Source organism: Dasypus novemcinctus, chromosome 12 (genome assembly GCF_030445035.2).
Source record: "Dasypus novemcinctus isolate mDasNov1 chromosome 12, mDasNov1.1.hap2, whole genome shotgun sequence".
NCBI lineage: Eukaryota > Metazoa > Chordata > Mammalia > Cingulata > Dasypodidae > Dasypus > Dasypus novemcinctus.
The window spans coordinates 52,095,286-52,120,073 of NC_080684.1; the positions used below are offsets into that span (position 1 = coordinate 52,095,286).

General features: G+C 36.4%; 1 long non-coding RNA gene across 1 annotated transcript in view; it reads right to left on the reverse strand.

Moving 5' to 3' along the window:
- The window catches only part of LOC131280617 (uncharacterized), a 198,907-nt gene that overhangs the window by 54,772 nt on the left and 119,347 nt on the right, over window positions 1-24,788 (reverse strand). The window contains exon 2 of the long non-coding RNA XR_009188281.2: window positions 10,372-10,420. This is a non-coding gene — a long non-coding RNA (uncharacterized lncRNA). The remainder of the gene's footprint in view (window positions 1-10,371; window positions 10,421-24,788) is intronic.

Genomic DNA, 24,788 nt, shown 5'->3' on the forward strand with positions numbered 1-24,788 from the left:
AAACCACCATGTCTAAGGAGTCCAATGGACTTTTCTTTCTTCTCCTTTCCTTCTCTTTCTTTCTTTCTTTCTTTCTTCCCTCCTAGACCCCCTTTTTTTAAACAAAGTGGTTAAGTCACTTCCTCAAGATGACACAACTGGTTAATATGAGAGCAAATGTATAACCTATGTATAATAGTAAAATCAGCATTACACTCTACTAGAGAGTTGGACTGCTATGTATAATGTGACTTTCCAGTAGTGGTTCTAGCTTTTAGAATCCATGTGGTAGGTTTGCTTGCAGATCTGTCATGCAGAGCATCATATTCTGGGCTTGAGCAGCTGTTGGACAAACCAAAGCAAAGAAGGTCGGACAGGTGGTGTTGGGCAATAAACCTGCAAGGCTCTATATACCAGGCATGACTTTGTTCTTCTGAGCCTGCTAACCATGAAGTAGGTCTAGCAGTAGATATTAGAGACCTAGCTACAAGGGCAGCATTGGCACTGGGCAAAGAATCAACAGGAAAGGGAGTGGGGACAAAAATAGAACTGAAGTGGACATCTGACATTCTTTTTCGATCACCAAGAATCTGAAACCTCTTAGATATAGGGAATTCTTCCACTCTACAAGGCAGAGATTGCCACCCACCATAGATAGTTGAAAATGACTGATACACACTTTCTCAGCTGCCATTGCAGCTAAGGCACAGACAGATGACCTACACTCTAACAATCAGAATTACCTTCTTTATTAGGGTCTAATTTCTTTAAAACTACAGGGAGTCGTTCAGCCTCTGGAGAATTACCTACCAAGGGATTTTAACACTAATTTTAACTGATGACCTGTATTTTAATTTTAAATGAAACTAATTTTAACTACTGTAGACACCAGCAGTTTGTGGGCTTATGACTGATGCTATCTTATTGTTGAATGTAAAACACAAAGGGGATTTTGTTTTCTGGAGCCATTGCAAGTCATTTCACCAGACTCTAGGTTATGGAGCTTTACTTTTCTGAAAAGAGATATGCAATGGCATTCTATGCAATTGAATGGTCTTAACCCAGATGGTTCAACTCAGATGAAATCACACCTTAACTGGTTGCACCCCCAGCTCCAGTAAACAGGATGTATACTTCCTGGGAACCTCCAGGAACTGATGGTTAATCTTTTTGGAAGAATTACTGACAAAGTGCACACATTCAGATTCTTTTCCTGTACTTTTGGTCCTTTTTGTACTTTAAAACTGCTGGTTGCCCAAGGCCTCTGAAGGTTCTGCTTTCCAGACCAGGGCATGAGAAATTATTTTGATGCCCACACGGGAATCCAAGGTAGCTTTCTGCACCTTAGTCATGAATAGGCATCCCAACCTCTTGTAACATTCCAGGATTGAGTTACTTCCTCTGTCCTGAAGAAAAGGACACATTTTTTCAGACATATTCAAGGCACCCTTTCAGATCCTCTCAGTTTTACCCATCTCTTGTTTCAACACCACCGAAGCTATCAGTTCTATGCGGGGTACTGCTGACATCCTTCAGGTATATCCTGATGGAACCTCTCCTCAAGCTGTACCATGTGCCTCTTGCCGTCCATCTCAGGGATTCCCTGATGATTTCAAGATATAGTATGCCACAGGAGTTTGCTTGTGTCCCATTCATGTGTAACCCTGGAGTGCAAGAAGTTAATGCCCTCCAAGGCAAACTTTTGACAAAAAGAGAGAGGTAATAGATAAATGCTGTGTCCACCCCGCCTCCCTTTTCTTTCTATACGGACTGTTATTTTTTTCTATTTATTTTTTATTTATTTCTCTCCCCTTCCCCCCCCCCCCCAACCCCCATGTTGTTTGCTCTCTGTGTCCATTTGCTGTGTGTTCTTCTTTGTCCACTTCTGTTGCTGTCAGCGGCATGGGAATCTGTGTTTCTTTTTGTTGCATCATCTTGTTGTGTCAGCTCTCCGTGTGTGCGGCGCCATTCCTGGGCAAGTTGAACATTTCTTTCGCACTGGGTGGCTCTCCTTACGGGGCGCACTCCTTGCGCGTGGGTCTCCCCTATGCAGGGACACCCCTGCGTGGCCCAGCACTCCTTGCATGCATCAGCGCTGCACGTGGGCCAGCTCCACACGGGTAAAGGAGGCCCAGGGTTTGAACCATGGACCTCCCATGTGGTAGGTGGATTCCCTATCCACTGGGCCAAGTCTGCTTCCCTATATGAACTGTTTTGAGACATAGTTTATAAGACTTCTTGAAGGTCAGTCCTGTGGATTTAAGCAATCAATCTTACTTAGCATCTACCAACTTAATAATGTATTCCCATATTGACTCTTTTTTAATCTGCTTCACTCCCCTTGTCCTTCACACTTGTAATGGTATTCTCTAATATAGTAGACGTAACATAAGCTCCTTGCCTTAGCCTCTGCTTTCTGAGGAACCCAGGCTAAGACAACATCACAGAACTCCAGTGACAAATTTATGCCAATTTCACCAACGTTGGTAACTTTTCCTCACCTGGCTTCTCACTCAGTTATATCTTAAGTGTGTGACTTTGGGTAAGTTATTTAATTTCTCTGAGCCTCATATTCTTCATGGTAATATGGAGATAATAATGCTTATTTCCTGAAGATGTTGGAAGTAATGACTGTAAAGCGTGTATTACAGTGCCTGGCACATAGTGAATGTTCAATAAATATTAGCTGCTGTTATTTTTATCATTATAAAATATCAATCTTATTTGCAACATGATGGAACTCTAGGAGAGATGGAATCGGGGAAGTGGGCTCATTTAAAGATGTCATTAGGAGGTTGGAAAGGTATGTGTGTATACCTATGGATGCATCTGTATTAGTCTATTAGTTGCGTTTCTCCAGAGAAACACAATTGACAGGATATATGTGTGTGTATGGGTTTGTGTGTGTGTATATATATATAGAGAGAAAGATTTATTATAGAAATTGGCTTACACAACTGTGGGATTGGCAAATCTGAATTCCATAGGGCAGACTGCAAGTTGGAAACTCAATGAAGGTGAATTGAATACCCCAGGAAAAGCCACAAGTTGAGAACATCGATGAAGGTGACAGTGAGTTCCCCAGGAGAAGCTGTCTGTCTGAAGTTGAGATAGAAATTCTTCTTTCTGACTGATGAAATGATCAGTTCTCAAATTAAGTCCTTCAACTGACTGGATTAGATTTCTAATGCAGGGTGGGACCATTTGGCAAACACCCTTGAAGAATACTGCCATAGATGCACTCAACTGACTGATGGTTTAAATCCATGAAATACCCTCACATTAACAATCAGGCAAGTGCTTGCTTGGCCAAACAACTGATGCCATATCCTAGCCAAGCTGGCACATGAGATTAACCATCACAACATTTAATAATGTTAAACAATTAATCCTTTAGATTTCACTCCATTATTCAAAGAAAAATTGATTGAGAAAAAAGTTACAACTTCTTCTAGAGTTAGAATTTGATGGCCATGGTGAAAATGATCATTTTGAGCAGAAAGAAGGGTTTGAGTAATATGAAAGTAAGTTGGACCATAATGATCCCAGACCTTGGCTTTATCATCTCTCAAGGGGATAGCATAGCCAAGGGAACATCCCTTTTAAGAGTCAGAGTTTCTGTAAGAGTCAGGGTTTCTCTTATCTGAAGCTCTCTCTTTCCATCAGTTCTGAGCTGACTGGGGCTCCTGACGCCAGTGACTTGGACTTGCCTCCACATCTTGCCTCCCTTGGGCCCCAGTTTCAATTGTGTTGTTTTTTGGCTTTTATGTGCTGATGAAGAGGTTTATGTGGATTTAATTTTCTTTTGTCTTTGGCTCCTAGAGATTCGAGTGTTGGTAATATGTGTAGGGGACTAAATCAACTAGACCAGTTTTTGCTGGGTGTAGGTTTCCACAGTAGGAAAGTCAGAAGTGATTTGTAGGCTACTAAATCATGGGCTTTGTTTAACATGTAATTTTTATGGCCAGTAAAAGTGAGTCAGGTCCTAATATTTCAGAACTCCATATAGTAAGTCAGAATGAAAAATTATACCAACCAAACCTAGCAATTGCATAATATGTCTTCTTAGAAAACATATTCCTGACCCCTCCTCCAATCGCATTTTTGTCCTCCAAGTCATTTTGTTAAATGAACTTTTGCTGCTTGTTGTTCTTTTGTAGTGTAGCAAGCACAAAAATGCCCCCCATGCTACACGCAAATGTGCAAAACAGATGTAGTTCTTTGAATACATCTTGACTGATCTTCTCTCACTAGTCTCTTAACCTGCTAGATAATGAAAATTAAAATACAAGTTTCTGTTCAAGTACATAACCTTAGTCTTGTCCAATCATTTAAAATCTCTTCTAGTAATTCAATCTTTCATCAGTTGATTCATTAAAGGTTAAGTGCTTCAGAGTTCTGCCCTCTCCAAGATGTTGTCTGGGTTTGGGGAGTAGGGGAGTTAAGGTTAAGGATGTGGGTCCTCAAGTCTGTGCAGTTCTCTGAATCATCATGGTCCTGGATATACAGTGGCTGGAAGGGGCATCTCCCTCAAATGGCATTCACAAAGGGCTACTAACCCTGTTTGTCTTCAATCTTGAAATCTCCACCCAGCACACTGCATCCTAACCTCAGATCTCTATGGGTGTATTAGTTTCCTAGAGGCTGCCATAACAAAGTACCACAAACTGGGTGACTTAAAACAATGGAAATTTACTCTTCCACAGTTCTGGAGGATACAAGTCTGAAATAAACTTGTCACCAGGAACATGTTCCCTCTGAAGGCTCTAAAAAATCCTTCCTTGCCTCTTCCTAGGTTTTGGTGGCTCCTTTCTAACTATCCTTAGCATTCCTTGGCTTGAAGCTGCATCACTCCGATCTCTGCCTATGTTGTCACATAGCCTTCTTCCCTATGTCTCTGTATTCAAATATCCCTCTCCTTTCTCTTATATCAATACCAGTCATTAGATTTAGGGTCACCCTAATTCCAGTCTGACCTCAGCTCAACTTGGTTACAATTGCAAAGACCTTTTTTTCTAATAAGATTACATGAAAGTTAGTGGGGGTTAGATTTGAACATATATTTTGGGGGACAAATTCAACCCACTCCACTGGACCACCCACCTTCTAAGTACCCAAAGTCAGCCTCTTTGGGACTTACAGGTACTTCAGAGCCCTTCATGCCAAGGGGAATCAGGAGCCTTGCTTCTGGCTTATTGTGGTGGATATTCTGATGTTCTGCCCAGTTTCCACTTCAAAGAAGAGTTTGTTGCCTGACAGCTGAGAGAGTGGTGAGCAGACAGCCAGCTCCTTCTGGATCTATTCAAGTTCCTTCTGCCACTACCTATTTGCCATCCCCCTGTACATAACAGCAAGTAACTCAGCAAAGTCTCTCAGCCTCGCTATGGGCAAAGACTGTATGACTCTAGCCCAAGGTTCTTGGTTTCCAGTTGCTGTCTGGATACTTCTAAAGGAAACCCCTAAGCTCTGCTGAAAGCCTAGTGTCAAAGGTGACAGGGATCAGGACAAAAACCCTGATCTACTTCCTTGATTTCTACTTGTCTCTCTCTAATGATTTGTAAATCCCACAAGCCAGAGGTGTGGTCTTTCAGTTTCTCATTTTCTCTCTTCTCTATCATGGACATAGAGAAAAATTCTATGATATGATTCACCAAGTATGTCTCTTGATATGATAATGGTAGGTGCTAAAGAAATTCAGAAAACCTTTTTCTCTATCAATTGTCTGGCTTTCAAATCTATTGTCTTGTTGCATATTCAGAATTCTATTTTGAATGCCAGATACTGCACACTAAACTCTTTTATCTCTTTGCATTTCTATATGACAATCTTACTCCCACCCCACCCCTCTTTTTCCTCATAGGCTCAAAGCCTTTCTCCCAAGACAAGTTTGTATTTTAATTTTATTAGAGATTGTAACCAGAGTTTGGTGTAAATAATGCTATACATAGATTTATTTTATTTTATTTATTATTAGAGAGTTGTGGGTTTACTGAATAATTGTGCATAAAATACAGGATTCCCATATGCCATTCCAACACCAACTGCTTGCATTGATGCAGAACACTTGTTACAATTGATATACATCAATTTTTAAGCATCCCACACAAGCTCTTACATGAAGCCAGATGTGCAAAGAAACTGTACTTCATTATTTCCTAAATCTTATCTGTTCTACACCCAGGAAATCCAACCCACCAGGTAGCAGGAGAAAATATACGGTATTTTGGTATAGTCTAGTAATGTCAATTTGATCCACGGCTTGATCTCTGCATTCTCTGCCAGGATGCCTCAGGTAGAGGTTCAGTCTTTTCAGAGTCCTGCTCTTTTTCCCTTTTCCTCTCAAAGCTGGTACTAAGAGTAAAGGGGAGATCAGGTCTACAGGCTTACCTTTAGCTGTGGGGAAAGACTGTGGTCTTTCTCTGTTGATCCCAGTGATCAGTTGCTGATTTGGACTGCTCCCTGGACTCATGGTTGCTTAGGTGTAGCTATAACTGCCAGTTAGTGAGGAGATCCTCCAGAATCCACTATAGGAATCTCTGTTTTCCACTATCGGCCCCTGCTCTTTGCTTTAACCCCAGACTCCTGCTGATCCTCTGGTCTCTCCAGTGCTTCTACTTGCTCTCCTGCTGACATTCAGCCACTTCTGGGCTCAAGGGAAGACAAAGTATTGCTGACCTGGCCTCCTCCTACCACCACTTCTACTTTTTTAATTTGAAAGAGTTCTTCAGTATTTCTTTATATTTTATGACATTGATATTTTTGAAGAATACAGACCAATTATTTAATGTCTCTCAATTTGGGTTTTCCCTATGTCTCCTTATAATTGGATTTAGAGTATGCATTTTTGCTCCATTAGGAGCACCCACTATTTCCTGATGCATGGCCCTCTCCACACATGGCAGTTTGTCCCTTCGAAGCAAGCAGGGATATCTCCCTAGGAGGCTATGATAGACTCTTACATAACATAACAAGACAAGAGCGACTATCCCATCACCTTGCTCACCTAACCTAACAACGGAAAGGCTATCATATCATACCCATATTCAAGGAGTGGGGATTGTTCATGATTTGTACACCAAGGGGTGGAAATCTTTGGTACCATCTTAGAATTTTGCCTAATATATATACAGTATATACAAAAAGTGTGTTATTCCAACTAGTTCTCTTTTCACCAATACCCTATTCAGTGTGATTATTTGTTTGAAATACAGTGGATTCATTTGTTACTGTTTGCATTCAGTTCCAAGGATTTTTCCCCATCTTTGTTGATTTTATTTTTTAATTATTGAAAACAATTAACATGCTTCCAAAAGTTAAAACTGTACAATAAATCACTCCTTCTTCCTCTACCTCTTCTACCCCATTTCCCTGCACCCCTTTAGGCAACAAATTCTATTTAGTTTCTGGTTAATCTTTCCTGTTTTATTTTTACAGAATTACTTTTAAAAATAATCATTGCAGGATGTTTTCTTATTTCCCCTTGTTTCTTACAGAAAAGGTAGATACCATAGACATTCTTTTGTTCTTAACATATCCTGGAAATCCTCTGCATATCAGTTCACAGAATGTTCCTTTAAAAAAATATATATATGTGTGTGTATATATATATCTATGTTGTATGTTACTACATTGCATTGTTGCAACATAGTTTATTTAACCAATTTCCTATATTGGGCATATATGTCATTTCCAGTATTTTGAAATTACAAATAATATTGCAAAGAATAACCTTGTGCATATGTATTTTCATATCCTGAGATGCATTTTTAGGGTCAATCACTAGAAGTGGGATTGTTGAGTCAAAGGGTAAATGCATATGTAGTGATGTTAGATACTGTCATACTCCTCACCATAGGGTTGTACCAATGTGCATTCCCACCCGCAATGTATGACAGTACCTGTTTTCCCTCAGCCTTGTTTAGCTTTTAAATTTTTGCCAATCTAATGGGTTGGATATATTATCTCGGTATCTTTTCTATTTTTATTTCTCTAATTTAGAATAAAATATTACATCTCTTTATATGTTTAAGACCTGTTTTTACATATTTCTATATAAATTGCTTGTATCTTAGGTCCATTTTTATATAGAATTTTTGGTCTTTTTTTCTTGAATCTTTAAAAAGTTCTTTATCTATGATATGCTGCAAATATTCTCTCAATTTATCATTTGTACTTTGATTTTGCTTATGGTGTTGTCTGCCATGCAAAAGGATTTTATTTTTTTGCATCTGAATTCTAAGTCATATTTTGAAAGTAGTCCCTCTGTAGAATGGTACATTCACTGTGGAGGACTGTTTGGTATTTCCTAAGGAAGTTGAATATAGATTTGCTATGTGACCCAGCAATACCACTACTAGGTATATATCCAGAATAACTGAGAGCAGTGACACAAACAGACATCTGCACACTGATGTTCACAGTGGCATTATTCACGATTGCCAAAAGCTGGAGACAACCCAGGTGTCCATCAAGTGACAAATGGATAAATAAGTTGTGATGTATACATAAGATGGAATATTATGCAGCAGTAAGAAGAAATGAAATCGTGAAGCATATGACAAAATGGATGAACCTGGAGGACATTATGTTGAGTGAAGCAAGCCAGATACAAAAGGACAAAAACTGTGTGATTGTGCTATTATGAACTAAATATATTATATAAACTCATGGATTAATAATTAGAATATAGATCACCAGAACATAGAATGAGGGTAAAGAATGGAAAGCTAAGGGTTAATCTGGGCAGAATTGGGTGAAAGTTGTCTGTAAATCTTTGGAAATGAATGGAAATGTTAAGAGCACATCATGGTGTTAGTGACTAGCAGTTGAAAAGGAAAGTTTAAGGTCATGTCTATTACTAGAAGGAAAGCGAAATATGTAACATGGGACTGTATAACATAGTAAAACCTCATGTAAAATATGAATATGGGTGATATTGCATATATAAGACTGTTTTTACAAAATATAAATACAAATATACTAGAGAAAAGGAAACAAAATAGCAGCTATGTATGGCAGGGGAGGCATAGAGAGATTGAGAGGTGAAGATTTTGGGGTTGTTTTTTTTTGTTACTGGAATAATGAAAATGCTCTTTAATTGATTGAAGTGATGAATGCACAACTATTGATTATACTGTATACCATTGATTGTATACTTTGGATGAATTTATGCTTTATTAATATGTATCAATAAAATTGATTTGTTTAATAAAAAGTATTCCTTCCATCCAGGCTGTAGAGAAATTCATTTATGTTTTCCTCTAGCATTGTATGGGTTCATTTGTTAACATTTAGATCTCTGATCCATTCGGAGTTAAATTTTATCTTTACAAGAATCTTCAATGATATGGAGACACATACTGAATAATAACTCAAAAATAGCAAGATATAAAACTGTATATTCAACCTGACCTCCAAATACATACAGAGAAAACATATTGGAAAGAAATGCCTCAAAGTATTACAAATGTTTATATCTGGTTAAAAATGTTAACAGTATTATGGGGGATTTAAATTTTTCTTTAGTATGCTTCTCATATTTTCTACAATGAGTATGTGTTACTTTACAACTAGAAAATAGTAATATTCTTACATTTTAAAAAAAAGATTAACACTTGGCCTTGTTTTGTTGTCTGAAAAAGACACTTAGAAATTTATATTTAGTTGAAGTGAAAAAGAACAAGATCAATATGTATGTCTTCTCCCTCTTCTCTTTGCTTATCTTCTCTCTGCTTCTCTGCCTCATGTTTTTTCTCTCTCATTTTCTCACTTCCCATGTCTTATGTAGCAGTAAAATACATGCAGAAAATGAACCAGGCTTCAACGGCATATTATTTTATTGCTGCAAAAGCTACTTGGGGTTAATTCTTTCATAAAACATAATCACAGGTTATGACAAGAACTCAGAAAGACCAAAATGCTAATGGGTAATGTAAAGACCTCTGGCATACGAAATACCTCTTTCCCCTTAGCTAACAGTCTTTAAACCAGCTACAGTGTACTCTCTTACAAGGCTTTCTCTGTGTTATTCTAGAGGGTATAAAATTCCAGGTCCCTTCATTTCAGCAGATGAGTGGTCAGAGGAGAATTATTGCTTCCTTTATTTTATGGCTCTAGTGAGTCCCCGGGATGTGCAACTGAAAAATCAATGCCAGATGGCTCAGTGGGAGACAGGGTTAATGGTTCTGCATTGTTCTCAAGTCTCCCCAAGAGGAAAGCTTTGCAGTGGGGCACTCAGAATTGCCACATCCAGTGGTTACTAATAACATTTGCTGAGTTCACTGTGTGCTGAGGACAGTTTTGTATGTACTGTCTCATGAAATCCTGGCAGCTTCCCTGGAAGGCAGGCACTATCATTATTCACATGTCACAAGTGAAGGATTTGGAACTTACCCTAAGTCAGTCATCTTGGAGGTGGTCGAGCCAGAATTTGAACCCATGCCTGTTAGGCAAAAAGTTAGTGCTTTAAAGGCTATTCTGATCCTATTAGGCAAAGTATCAGTGCTAAGAAACAACAGTTTAACACATTTCAAAACACCAGTGAAACCTGACATAACAGGTGCAAAAAATCTTCCTTTGATGATGTTTTCCAGCAGCCTTTCTCAATGGGGGTTCCACAGGAAATTAAATTCTACTGAAAATTAACTGAATGGCTATCTTCTCATTTCTCTAAGGATGCTATATAACTGGTACCTTCTAGATGCAAAGGAGAGAAGTCAATTCATTACATACAATGGATACTTTAGGGCATTAGGGGTCTCTCCATCTCTCTCTCTCTCTCTCTCTCTCTGTCTCTGTCTCTCTCTGTCTCTCTGTCTCTCTCTCTGTCTCTCTCTCTCTCCTTTCTGAAGGGGTCTGGATGCAAGGGAATCTTATGCTTCCTAATAGCATTGGGCATGCAGGCTCTGTTATGTATGAAGTCCTCTGGTTGAAATGTCACATCCCACTTGTCTTGCCCACTGGCTTTAGTCCTTACTACTTCTACTTCTGAAGTGCCTGTAGGTTAGGCTGCCTTGGCTTGACAGAAGCAAAGAGGTTGCTCCAGTGGAGCTCAGCTTTCTCCTGGGCTGACTAGGCCCCAGTCTCTATTCTCCTTTGTAATGAGGATTATTGGATCATTTAAATTTTGACTGCAACTCTTGTTTTTGGGCTTGGCAGGTGGTAAGGGGGGGGATTGAGAGCAATAGAAAAAAGAAAACGTCTTGTGCCCTTTTGGATTTACTAAGGAGGGCACCTTGCAGAATGCCCTCATGCCAACAACACTCAGTTACAATAAAATCAAAATGGCACTATGGTAGGTTTAGGCAGAGTGGACCTCTACTCTCCGAGTCAGCACCTCCAAAATTTTCATCAGCTCCTGTTTGAAATGGAAGATATACAGAAGTTTACTAGTACCTTCTGTGAGGTCTGATGGGGGGTATCACTTGGGATAGAGAAAGAGCATGAAGTGAGGTTTTTGCACATTTGAGATGCCATGTATAAGGTGTCATCTCCAATATACAGAGAATTTTCAGCACTAATAATACTGAGAAAAATAACAAAATAAGCAAACTTCTAGAAAAATTCATCAAAATTAAAAGTGACCAAAAAAACAATATTAGAGATCATAAATATAATAGTTTACTTTTTAAATAATTAAGCATCATGAGCAGTTTTATGCTGATAAGCTTAAAAAATCAAGGAAATGGACAATTTTCTAGAAAAAAAATTACCAAATCATTCTTCAAACATGTCAGAAATGTCCCTACCTCAGGGTTGTTTACCTTCTGTTTCCTCTGCTTGGATAGTCTTCACCTAGATAGCTGCAGAGCTAGATCCTCCCACTTTCTACAGGCCTTTCCTCAAATTCCCATTTTTGTGAGGACTTCCCTGGCTATCCAATTTAAATTCTAACCCCTTCCCACAAAATTATATCACTTTTCTCTCTTTGTTTTTTCCTTTAGCAGTGATCACTATCTAACGCACTATATATTTTACTTATTACTCTTACTTCTTGACTGCTTCCTTCAAAGTAATCTATGAGAGCAGGGATTTTTTTTTCTCATTGCTGTAATTCTGTTGCTTAAGTTCTTGGTACATAGTAAGTATTCAATGAATATTTGTCAAATAAATGAATAAATGAATGAATTTGACAATCTAAAAATTGCCATGTTGAATACATACATGTGTATGTGTGTATACACACGCACATACATATATAGTAACCTAATGGATCAATACTAGGAAGGCAAGGATAATTTACATCAGAAAAATCTATCAATTTAGGTCACCACATTAAGAGATTGACAGAGAAATACCATATAATCCTTTCAAGAAAGCAGGAATAGAACAAAATTCTCAAAAAAACTTTGTATAAAAGCAACTTCTTCTATATAAACAAATGGATCTACAAAAAACCTACAGCAAATATTACTCAAAAACAGTGAAATTTTAGAAGTCTTCCCATTTAAATAAATAAGATAAGGCTGCTTGCAATCATCCTACTACTTAACACTGAACCGAAGTTCTTAAACAAAGGATTAACACAAAAAAGAAAGGAGGTGTCAGGACTGGGACTGAAAAGACAAAATTTTCATTTGCAAGCAATTTGACTGCCTTCCCTAGAAAATTCAAAAAAACCTTCATTTTTCTTGAAAATTAAGAGAATTTAGAAGATTATTATACTTAAATATTAGCAATAATTAAATGCCATACTTAAATTCTAGCAATAATGATTAGAAAACATGATATGAATTTTAAATAAACAACAATTGGGTAAGACATTTATGTGGAATATTTTTAAATTATATTAAAGAATATAAAATAAATAGAATACAAGTATAAAAACAGTTGGTATACACACACCAGATGATGCTGAGCTTTGGAAAGAGAAGAGAATGGGTTTGGGGAAGAAAACAGAGAGAATTAATACTTCACTTAAAAAAATACCTGAAGGGAATAAAAGTTAATATTTGTTCATTTTGGGTGGTAAGTATTTAATATAGATATTTATTACATTTTGTGTTTTCTATCTCCACCAAATATAAATAAATGCAGGGAGGGATCTCACTAATTTGACACAAAGGATCTTAAGAAAAAAATATTCAGAAAGATATCTGCATTGATTAATGAATCAGTTACCATCTAGTGCTCTTGACTATTTAGAAATATTTTTAGAAATACCACAATATCCTTAAAAACCTATCCTGGATCTTTTAGGCATGGCCCATTTCCTGGGCTTCAAAAGCATTTTAGGCTAGATGATATAAACTGCTAAAATGATTCCTGGGATTTATTTTAGTAGATTTGAGCAATACATTCTCAAGTGGGCTTTTTTTGTGCAGAACCTGCACCCTGGTCTTTGAAACTACAGCAGAGCATGGGTGTTAAATAGCTGAGGAGGGCTTGGCATGCCTAAACATGTAGGCAGAACTGCTGAAGCTTGCATTTTCTGCCTTCTGCTGACCTGTTTGGCAAGAGATCTATGTCCAAATATTAAAGAAAGCCTTTTATTGCAAGTGACTCAAAGTTGTGTGGCACAGTGAGGCAGTCTCACATGTATATAGAATCTTGAGTTCTTGCTCCATTTTAAATCACGGAAATTTTAGTGTGTGAAGAGAAACAGTATGAGTCTGGTGCTATTTTATCTAATTGTACTAGAGTTTATGCACTATTCAGAATATGCTTTGTAAGCAAATTTATATCTTAATAACAACCAACTTAAGGACAAAACTGATACACAAATTATTAAATCAGTCTGTCTGCACATTGCCTCTTTTTGGCCAATTACTTTTTCCAAATAATACCAGCCAATCAGACTACTATATTTACTTTATGCCTTGCTAATACAGGTCTGATAGTGCCAAAAAGTCAGAGAAATCCTTATCTGTCATTACAAGGAAGACTGTTTCTTAGAATGTTTTATAGGCATAAGTTCCTTTTAAATTAATGAGAAAATTACTGGGTTTCTTTATTAGAGCAATGTAAATTCATTGACCTAAACTGCAAACATGTTGGTTTACTTTTTATTCACTGATATACTTTGTAATAACTCTCAGCATGAAACTACTCTGTACATATAGGAAACTGGGAAACTGGAATGTTACCACAAGGAAAAAAAATAAGTCAAAACAGGCATCAAAACGAGGAGAGAAATATACTCAGAGAGGTTTTCTCTATCCTTTCGCTATGGAGTTTAACTCTGAAATGGAGTCACTGTAGGGCAAAACTATGAATTTAAAGCCCTTCTACATCTTTCCTACCTCTTTTCTGTGTCTTTCCTCCCTCCTCTTGCCTTCTGTTTCCCTGGTGTCCAGACTGCTTGTAATTCATTGTGTTCCATACAGACTTAAGCAGCGTCCAGGGCTTAAAAATGATACTTCCCATCTCTCACACATAAAAATCCTATTTCTTTAGTGCCAAGCTCTAGTGTGTTAGTGCTGGAATAAAGTGCTTCCTTGTCAAGTTCTTAAGGGTTAGAGATGGTTCAATGTGGGCTTGCCTACAGAGAGCGACTCTCTGAGTTATCTGGAGTTATCTAGGACATGAAAAGCCACGCAGTCATGGAGCAAATCTGGGGCCAAACTCAGAGCTGAGAGCCAGCTCTATCAAAATTGGATGTGGGAACCCCAATTATTGAGAAATGGGTAAATGTTACTGTAAGAGTGACAAAGAACCAGCTAAGCTATATGTGTCTAAAGCCGCCTCTCTTTGCTGTCTCTCATTGCAAATGGTACAGAGTGGAGACTGAGAGTGCAGCTTTATCTACCTCTCAGATTTGAAAAGCTGTCTTCCCAGAACAAAACAGAAAGTGCTTCAGAACAACCCATGTTGACTGTCTTCCTGAGTATTTTAGAGGACATGACAGTAAAAAGATCATAGATAAATTATAATATTGGAAAAATGCTTTCTCTGGCTCAAAGCCCTGAAAACACTCTCAATGTCATCATAATTCTATAAAGTCATCCAGACCTTCAGAAGGGATTATCCTGGGATTTGTGGAGAGACAAAGTATAGTAACTGACTACCCTAAAAAGGTAGTACTTTGCACGTAACGATATAGAAACCACTTCAATATTTTGCAAGCTGATTATAGTCAGAGTATGGAACATCTTTTTTAAAGAGGATATTGAGAGACGAGATGGTTCTTGATTTTTTTTAACGTTTTTATGCTTTTTTAAAAAAACATAGTCAGGAGGCATCTCCCTATAATTCAAAATAAAACCTGGGCATCTAAAGTCTATTTATTTTTTAAGCTTCAGTTAAAGACCATTAGAGCCTATCTTGGGAACTAAATACAAAGTAAATCCAGTAGGAGGATTATATGGTAAATACACAGATGTTGGGAATGAGGCATTTTTCCGCCTTAGAAGTAATGATGTATGTAGAAAAGGATTGACAAGTAAAAGGACATGGATTTGACCTTACTATGAAAACTATGTGATATATTTTAGTTTGCTTCTGTAATGTGTATGTGGGTGTGTGTAACAAAAACTGACATACTGTGATGAGAATAGGAATTTTAAAGCATTTAGGTGAGTTTATTTCCCTGTTAGAAAGTCATGGTCACCCAATCCCACCAAAACCTTTCATTTTGAGAAGTGAGTAAACATCTACCAGAAAATACTATTAGGAAACAATATTACATGTTTTCTGCTGCCCCTTTTGATTTCTTATATTTGGGAAATCAAGTATGAGATTTAGATGAGAGCTTCAAATTGTCTCAGGGAAATTTTCAGATTGAAAAATTATTAATCCATATTTCTACCTTCATGATTTTCTCACCTGAATAGCTACTCTTAACCTGTGAAGAAAACTAAGACCAACTAGCTTAAGGAAAAAAATAAATTTACTGTCACATAATTAAAGAGTGTAGTTGGCTTTAGACATAACTAGATTAGGGGCTTCAAAACTGTTGGGACACAATCTCTCTATCTCTTTAACTCAGCTCTGCTTTCTTTCTTTAGTGACTTTGTTCTCAGGCAGACTTTTCCCTATGATAGCAAGACGGTCACCAACAGCTCCAAACTGACATTTCTCTTTTTCAATTGTCCCTATAAAACCCCATAGGTTTAGGTTCCATTATAGCATCATGGAACCATTAACCTCATCACTATAGCCATTATGGAATTAACACTGTGGCCAGGGGTATGGTATGCACTGAGTGGCTAAATCTAGGATATTTGTCATTCCCTGGTGCTGAAGATGGGTCACCTCCTCATAAACCACCTATACTGAGAATAGGGGGAAGTGGTTCCTCAAAGGAAAATAAAAGATGCTTCTACCAAAGAAGAATAAATAAATGCTGAAAATATAAAAATAAACGGTGTTCACAACTTTCCCCCAACTGTACACACAACTAAATCCTACTCAACTTTTATGACCCAGAACATTCTTTTCCTTCACTAGCACCCTACCTCAATCCCATTCAATACTTGACACATACTTGACAATTATAATAATCAGTACTGTCTGATGCTATGACATCTCCAGTATTGTTTTCTTGTACCACATTTTAAATTTATTAAGGCCACATAATAACTATTATATAAATAGAAAAATTGTGATTCCAGCCACAAATATAGATACCCTGATTCAATCCAGATTAAACAATTATATACTTTAAAAGCAAATCTTTTGGTGGGCTGCATGGATAATGAATTCATCAGTTCGTTAATGTCAACAAGAACCCTAGTCCTTGCAATTCTTGGCTCTGCAATCTTCAACACTAACTTTATCCTCCGAATGAGCAAGATGGCCATCAATATGACAAGGGATAGAAGAAGCTGAGAGATTGTCTCCTCTCGTGTTTCTGTCTTTGGAGAAAGGAAACTTTTCCCAGAAGTATCTCCCACCTTCAATAAGATATAAATAAACCTATGTATTCTCACCTATCATTCCCAGGATTGCATAACATGATTATGTTTGAACAAATCACTGGCAAGGAGAATGGTTGATACTTACATCAATCAGGTCCCATGGGAGGGCAGTATTTTACTTATTATTCATGATTGCATGGGAGTGGGCAATGCCTGTACAAAACTGAGGGTTCTGTTAGGAAGGAACAGTGGGGGAAATGGATGCTGCATACCCAATAATGGTGTCCACAATACCTTCTTAGAATCATGAAAATTTTTAACTTAGAAATGACCTTGTATATCATCTTTAATCCATTCCTTTTATATATTGGGTAACTGAGACCCTGAGAGATTAAATGCTTTGCACAAGTTCAAAAAGTTTATGATAGAATTGTAGCTATAGCCCAGATGTAGTTGTCTCATTTTCTGATCTTAATTGTAAGCTATTTGAAGGAAGAGTTTGATGACAAATCTGTATAGTTCAACAACTTACCTTCCTGTTGAATATCTAAGAAGCAATCACAAGATAAAAACTTTAACAATTAGCCATAATTTAATCTGTTTCCATTTGATAATATCAGCAAATTAAAAGCTCTGTACTGTTTTAGCATCTTCTCTGCTCGATCACTGGGAAAAGAGGAGAGAGGTATGCTATTATCAATTCATTAATCATCCTAATAAGCATTAAAATTTCAGGTAAAGTTGATTATCTGTTGCTAACTTCCAAATATGAAACATTTTTCTTTAATCAAACAATTTATAAGAATCAGAAATTCCAAACACATGTCCTACAAAAAGAACCATGACTTTTTAAAAAATCCTTTACTGCCAAATACCTTTTAAAATAAATTAACCCTCACATATTTCATTCAGTTTAATTTAAAAGGATATATTGTTTCCTGTTGTTTTAAGGAAACTACTTAAAAGAATAAAAAAAAAATCATCTTGAATTATTTAACCCAGATGTAATCACAGTTAACTTCTTGGTATATTTCTTTTCAGGGTTTATACACATTTGGATAGTGAAGGTCACTTTGTCTATGGTGTTTTTCATTTAACATATCTTATCGGCATTATCCCATAAAAAATTATTATACACATTTAACTCATGCACAATATACATATACTATGAGTATCTAATGATGATTATCATCAAAATAATAGTTAACCTTAAGTGTATTTTATGTACTTTACATCATTGCTTTATGTAATCTTCACAATTAATTGATTCAATTGTTATCCTCATTTTGCAGATGAGGAAAATGTACTTTAGAATTTCCAGAATTTGTTTAAGCACTGTCCCTACTGTTGACTTTATTATTTCTAATTTTTTATGTTATAAACATTTAATCAAATTTTCTTTAATTAATTTGTTCTTTAAATGTTGATAAAATGTTCTTTAATAACATAAAAATTGGAAATAACACTTCTGCATATAAATCTACGTTTGAATTATTTTCTTACAATATATACCTAGAAGGAGAATTAGTATTTCCTATGTAAAAATATTTTTAAAATAAAATTTATTGCTTGTTTTTGTTTATAGAAGTAATGTATGTTAACTATAAAATGTTATTTAAAAAATAAAAGCTCAAATATTTAAAATTCCTCAATCCCATCATAGTTAAAATTTAAAATATTTGGTATTTATGACAAAAGACAGAAGACTCTGTCATATTTGCAGGGGGAAATGCATATATCAACATCCTTAACAGTGAAAATTTAAAGTTTAGCTGATAAGAGAAATGACATGAAAGGGATATGAAAAGTGAAAGAAAAATTAGGTACATTCATACAATCATCCAAAATAAAATTAAGCGTTGAGGGAAGCGGCTGTGGCTCAATCAGTCGGGCTCCTGTCTACCATATGGGAGGCCCTGGGTTCATGTCCTGGGGCCTCCTTGTGAAGGCAGGCTCGCCTACATGCAGCGGAGTGCCACCCGGCCTGCAGTTGCTGTGGAGAACTGACTCAGCAAGGTGATGCAACAAAAAAGGGAGACAAGTAAAAAAACACACAGAAGAGTGCACAGCGAATGGACAAAGAGAGCAAACAGCAAGCAAGCCGCAAGGAGGGAGGGGAAATAAAAAAATAAATACAGACACAGAAGAATGCACAGCAAATGGTCACAGAGAGCAGACAGCACACAAAAAGCCACAAGGGGGGTATAAAAACAAAGTGAAGTTTTGAGAGAGATTGTTCAAAGTTGGTGGAACAAGAAATACATTAAAGCTATAAAGATGTACAATGGAAGAACTAAAAGCAATGTAAATATCAAACCTATGGAGAAGACAGGAAAAAGTGGGGATAATCTAAGTGAGCTAAACCTTCATTTTTCATATTAAGTAGAAACTATTTTTTAATGTAAGCTTAAACATTATCCATTTGTCATCAAATAATCTTTGGTTAGGCAGCTAATATCAAAGGAATTCAACTCAGAATAGTTAAAAATGATTAGCTGGCTAGTAGGACAAAAGCAGGGATTAAGAGGGGGGAATCTTCACTGGTGAATTCTGTTGAGCAATTAAGGAGAATTCTGTTGAGCAATTAAGGAAGAAATATTGGCAATCCTATACAAACACTTACAGAAAGTAAACTAGAAGGGGACCCTTCACAATCAATTCTTTGTATGAGGACAACATTATTCTGATACCCAAATCAGACAGAAATTAGAAGAAAGAAAAATTACAAACAAATATCCTTCATGGTTGTAGGCATAAAAATTTGAGACAAGCACCAACCAGCAACACATTTGGAAGAGGACCTTGACTAAAAGGAGAAACATTAAATACAAAAGAATTTTTATGGCTGAGAGATTTCAAAGTGAGGCAGGAGGTCATTTCAGAGGTTATATTTATGTGCATCACAGGCAGATCTCACTAACTGCCACAGTAAACAAAGCCCAAACAGGAATGCTCCCGAAGGCTCTAGAGATACCTGACACTGCAGGCAAGGCACATAACCCCAGGAAATCAGCACCCCATTGGTGGGCCTTACCTTGTAATATATGATGATCTGTTTCCCTAATGTAACAGAGTTAGACTCATTTATAATTTACCCACACATGATTCTTCTACCTTTTATTTGAACCTATAATTGGCACTATACCCATTAAATATGTGTCGCAGACTTAAATCTTTGGTCTGTCCATACACTGGTTGAGCCCTGAATCTCAGCGGAGTTGCAGCCAGCACCTATGCTCCAGTTCATTGGACCCACCCAAGAAAACTAACAAGATGATGACAATGGACAACCCCCATCTAGAGAATCCACAACTGCAAGCAAAACAGTTCCTTCCATCTGCTCCATAAGGTCTATGCTCCCTCTCAATCTGAAGCAGACCAGCCATCAATATCCCAAAGTCCTCACATAAACAAACATAAAGGGGAATAAACAACATAAAGGGGAAGTATAACCATGAACCAAAGTAGATATTATTATTGTAGTAACAGAAGAACTTGCAACAGTGACAAAGACAGTGGTTGCCAGAGGCTCTGAGAGGAGGGTGAGAGAAGAATAAGTGGAATATAGAGAGCATTTTAAGGCACTGGAATTCTTCTGCATGATATTGCAATGACTGCTACAGGCCATTATACATTTTGTCAAATCCTGTAAAAGTGTACAATGCTGAATGTAAACTATAATGTAAACTATAGACCTTGGCTAGTTGCAATGCTTCAATATTTGTTCATCAATTGTAACAAATGTACCACAATAATGTAAGATATTATTAATGGGGTGAAATGGGTGAGGGGGAGGGAGTGAAGTATGTGGGAATCCCCTATATTTTTAATGTAACCTTTATGTAATATGCAACTTATCTAAAAATAAAGTTTATTATATGAAAAAATTTTGAGACAAAATATTATGAAATTGAATCTAGCAACATATAAAAAGGTAATTCACCATCATGAAAAGTGGGGTTCATTCCAAGAATGGCAGATTACTTTAGTAATCTGTGTAATTAGCCAAATTAAAGTAGGGAAAGCATATGATCATCACAATGGATATAGAATAAGCATTTGACAAAATTCAACAGCTATTATGATTTTTTAAAAATCATATCTATAAAAAACCTAAAGCTAACATCATACTTAATGGTTAAACACTGTACAATTTTCCCCTCTAAATCAGAATAAAGCAAGGATGTCCATTTTCACTACTTATGTAGTTCAAAATCAGGCAAGAAAGAGAAACAAAATGGTGAAGAGATTTAAAAGAAAAAAGTCATTTTTCTCTCAAAGAACATAATTGCATTTTCAGCAAATCCAACATAATCTACAAAAAAACTATTAAAATTAACATGAATTTAAAGAAAGAAAAAAACAGTGTGAGTTTATAAGACCACAGGATACTAGGTCAATATATAAAAATTAATTGTATTTATAGGTATTGGTTAAAACTATTAGAAAAGGAAATTTAAAATTAACATTTAAAGTAGAATAAAAAAAAATTTCAGAATAAACTTAACAAAATGTGTATAAGACCTGTACACTGAAAGCTAAAAACATTGTCAAGAGAAATTAAAGTAGATCTCAATAATGTAGAGATAAAATGGAGCAGAAGATTCAATGTCATTAGGAAGTTTCTTCTTCCAAAACTGATATATGGATTCAACATAATCCCTTTCTAAATCCCTACAGGCTTTCAATAGAAGCTAAGACATGAATTCTGTTATATAGAAACACAAAGGACCTAGAAGAGCCAAAACAATTTTGAAAATGAAGAAAAATGTTGCAGGACTTATACTACAATTTAAAAACATAATATAAACTTGCAATGATCAAGACTATGATATTGCCATAAGGATAGACATAAAACAATGAGAGAAAAGATTTTTCTATGTCTGGACCCATACATTTATATTTATAGTTATTTGAGTTTTGACAAAGGACCAAAGTAATTCAATGCAGAAAAATAGAGCTTGTGCTGAAACAGTTATTCATATAGGGGTAATGAATATAGAGTTAAATGAATTTAGCTCTAAGAATATACACAAAATTAACTTGAAATAGATCATCAACTTGAATATAAAAGTAAAAATATTAAAATTCTGGAAGAAAACATATGAAAACTTGGGTAGGTAACCACTTCATAAACCCACTAATCATCAGAGAAAAAACTGATAAGTTGGATTTCATTAACATTAAAAAACTTCAGCTCAAGAGAGTTTTTTAAAAATTAAAAGGACAAGCCACAGATTAGTAGAAAGTATTTGATATATATATATATCAGACAAAAGATATGTGTCAAAAATGTATAAAGAACTCTTACAACCAAAAAATAAGAAGGAAAACAACCCAAAATTTGAAAAATGGAAAGGATATTTTAAAAAATTAATAAAAAAAGATATATTAATGGCCAATAGGCACATGAAAGGGCATTCATAATCATTAGTCATAGGGAAATGTAAATTAAAACCACAATGAGATGCCACTTCATGCCTACTAGAACGGCAAAAACTAGAAAGACTGATAATACAAAGTGTTGATAAAGACATGGAGCAACTGGAACTTTCATATATTGCTTATGGGGATTTAAAATGGTGCAACCACTTTAAAAATTATTCAGCAGTTTCTAGTTTCTTATAAAGTTAAATACATATTAGTCATACAACCCAGCAATCCCACTTTGAGGTACTTACCCAAAAGAAAGGGAAACGTGCACACAAAGACTTGTATGTGAATGTTCATAGCAGTTTTATTCATAAAAGCCTACAACTAAAAATAGCCCAAATGTCCATCAACAAGTGACTAGATAAACAAATTTTTCTAGGCCCATGCATTGGAATGCTAGTCAGCAATAAAAAGAAATGAACTACGGATGTACCCAACAACATGGATGGACCTTACAAACATTATGCTGAGTGAGAGAAGCCAGACTCAAAACATTACACAGTGTATGCTTCCATTTACATAAACCTCTAGAACAGATAAAGGTAATCTATAGTGACAAAAAGCAGATTAGTAGTTGCCTGGTGCCAGGGGTAGAGGGAATAGAATGAGAAATGACATAAAGATTAATAGAAATGGTCTATATTTTGTTTGTGGAACTGGTTATATCGGTGTGTTCATTTGTCAAATCTCATCGAATATGGTACACATACAAAAGGTACATTTAATTGTACGTAAATTAGACTTCAATAACATTTATTTTTAAATGTGGGAAAACCTGTTAACTTCATAAGAAGAATTATTACAGAATTGTGTTTTGAAGGCTGGGTTATAAGAAAAAAAAGGATGAGTAATATCACAGACATGCTATACTAAACTTTGAAGTAGGTTGTCTTTTTAGATGCTTTTTTAAGAACCCTTTTCTATAATCTGTTCCTTTCTCTCTCCCTTCCAAACCTCCCAAAATGCCTAGAATAGCATTTCCAAAGAGAAAAAGTAAAACTAAAAATATCTTACATTTGATTACTGATTACAGTTTACTAAGCCCATATACTAACTCATTTTTATTTATTTATTTACTGAAACTTCTTTTTTTAATTTTTAAAAAGATATTTAGATTATACAAATGTCACATAAAAAATATAGAGAATTTCCATATGCTCAGCCCACACCTCCCTCTTTTTCCCACATTAACAACACCCTTCATTAGTGAGGTACATTCATTGCAATTGATGAACATATTTTGGAGCATTGCCACTAAGTGTGGATTAAAGTTTACATTGTAGTTTACACTCTCTCCCATTCAATTCTGTAGTTTATGGCAAGATTTATAATGGCCTGTACCTGTCATTGCACTGTCACTCAGGACAATTCCCAAGTCCTGAAAATGCCCCTTTCCCTTTCCCTGCCCTCAGAACCTCCATATCAATGACAAAATTTCTTCCATTGCTAGAATCACAATAAGTCTATAGTAGAATACCAGTTAGGTCTACTTTAGTCCATAGTTCTTTCCCCAATCCTGAGCAAAGTGGGACGGTGGTGTCCAATGCACCTATAATTGAGAGGGGACTGTGATTCCATAGGGTCGATGGATGGGACTCTCTTGCTTGCCGTTGAAGACTCTCTCAGTTCCTTGAGATGGGCATTGTCCATCATCACCTCCATGTTAGTTGTCCTGGATGAGACCAATGAACTGGAGGGTAGGTGTTGCAACTCCATTGAGATTCAGGGCCCAGTTGGCACATGGACAACCCAAAGATTTAAGTCTCTTGCACGTACACCTACCAACTCTAGCACTAATTATAGGTTCAAATAGAAGGACAGTGTGTAGGGAAACCACAACTGAGTCCAACTCTGTCACTCTGGGGAGCATAAATTCCAAAATAGCACCCACTGACAAGGCACAAAACTTCTGAACTATTTGCCCTGACTATAGTGTCTGGATGTCTCCCTGCTGTTTGGGGTAGTATCTACTTTGGCAGTCAATGAGATCCTGCTGAGATGTGCATAAGGATAACCTCTGGAATGACCTTCTGACTCACTTTGAAGTGTCTTAGTCATATAATCTCATTTGTCTTTATCTTTTCCCCCTTTTGGTCAAGGTTATTTTCCAGCAAGGTAGCCTCTATTAACGCCCATTTTATAAATGAGAAAACTAAAACTTAGAGGAGATAATAACTTTGTTTCATTTCAGTCTCAGCTTAAATGACACCTCCTGAGAAAGGTCCTTGTTTCTATTTATACCACTAACAGGCATGAGGACAGGAACTTTGTCTATGTTACTCACCTATATGAGTGCTTGGTACACAGTAGGTTAATGATACATATGCGTTGAATGTTGAATTAGCTTGCCTAAAGTTATAGAGCAGGGCCAAGTCCAAACCCAGATTTTCAGACTCAGAACTTATTTTGCTCTAGATTCTGAAGCAAACCCCTGCCTCCTGCCCAAACACACCCCACATTCTGTCTACTCCTTTCCCTAGATCCTACATCCCTCCTTATTCTGAAAAAAATCAAGCAGAAACTGTAGTTTTAGATAGTGATATCAAGAGGGATGAGATTGTTCCAGTTCAGAACACTATT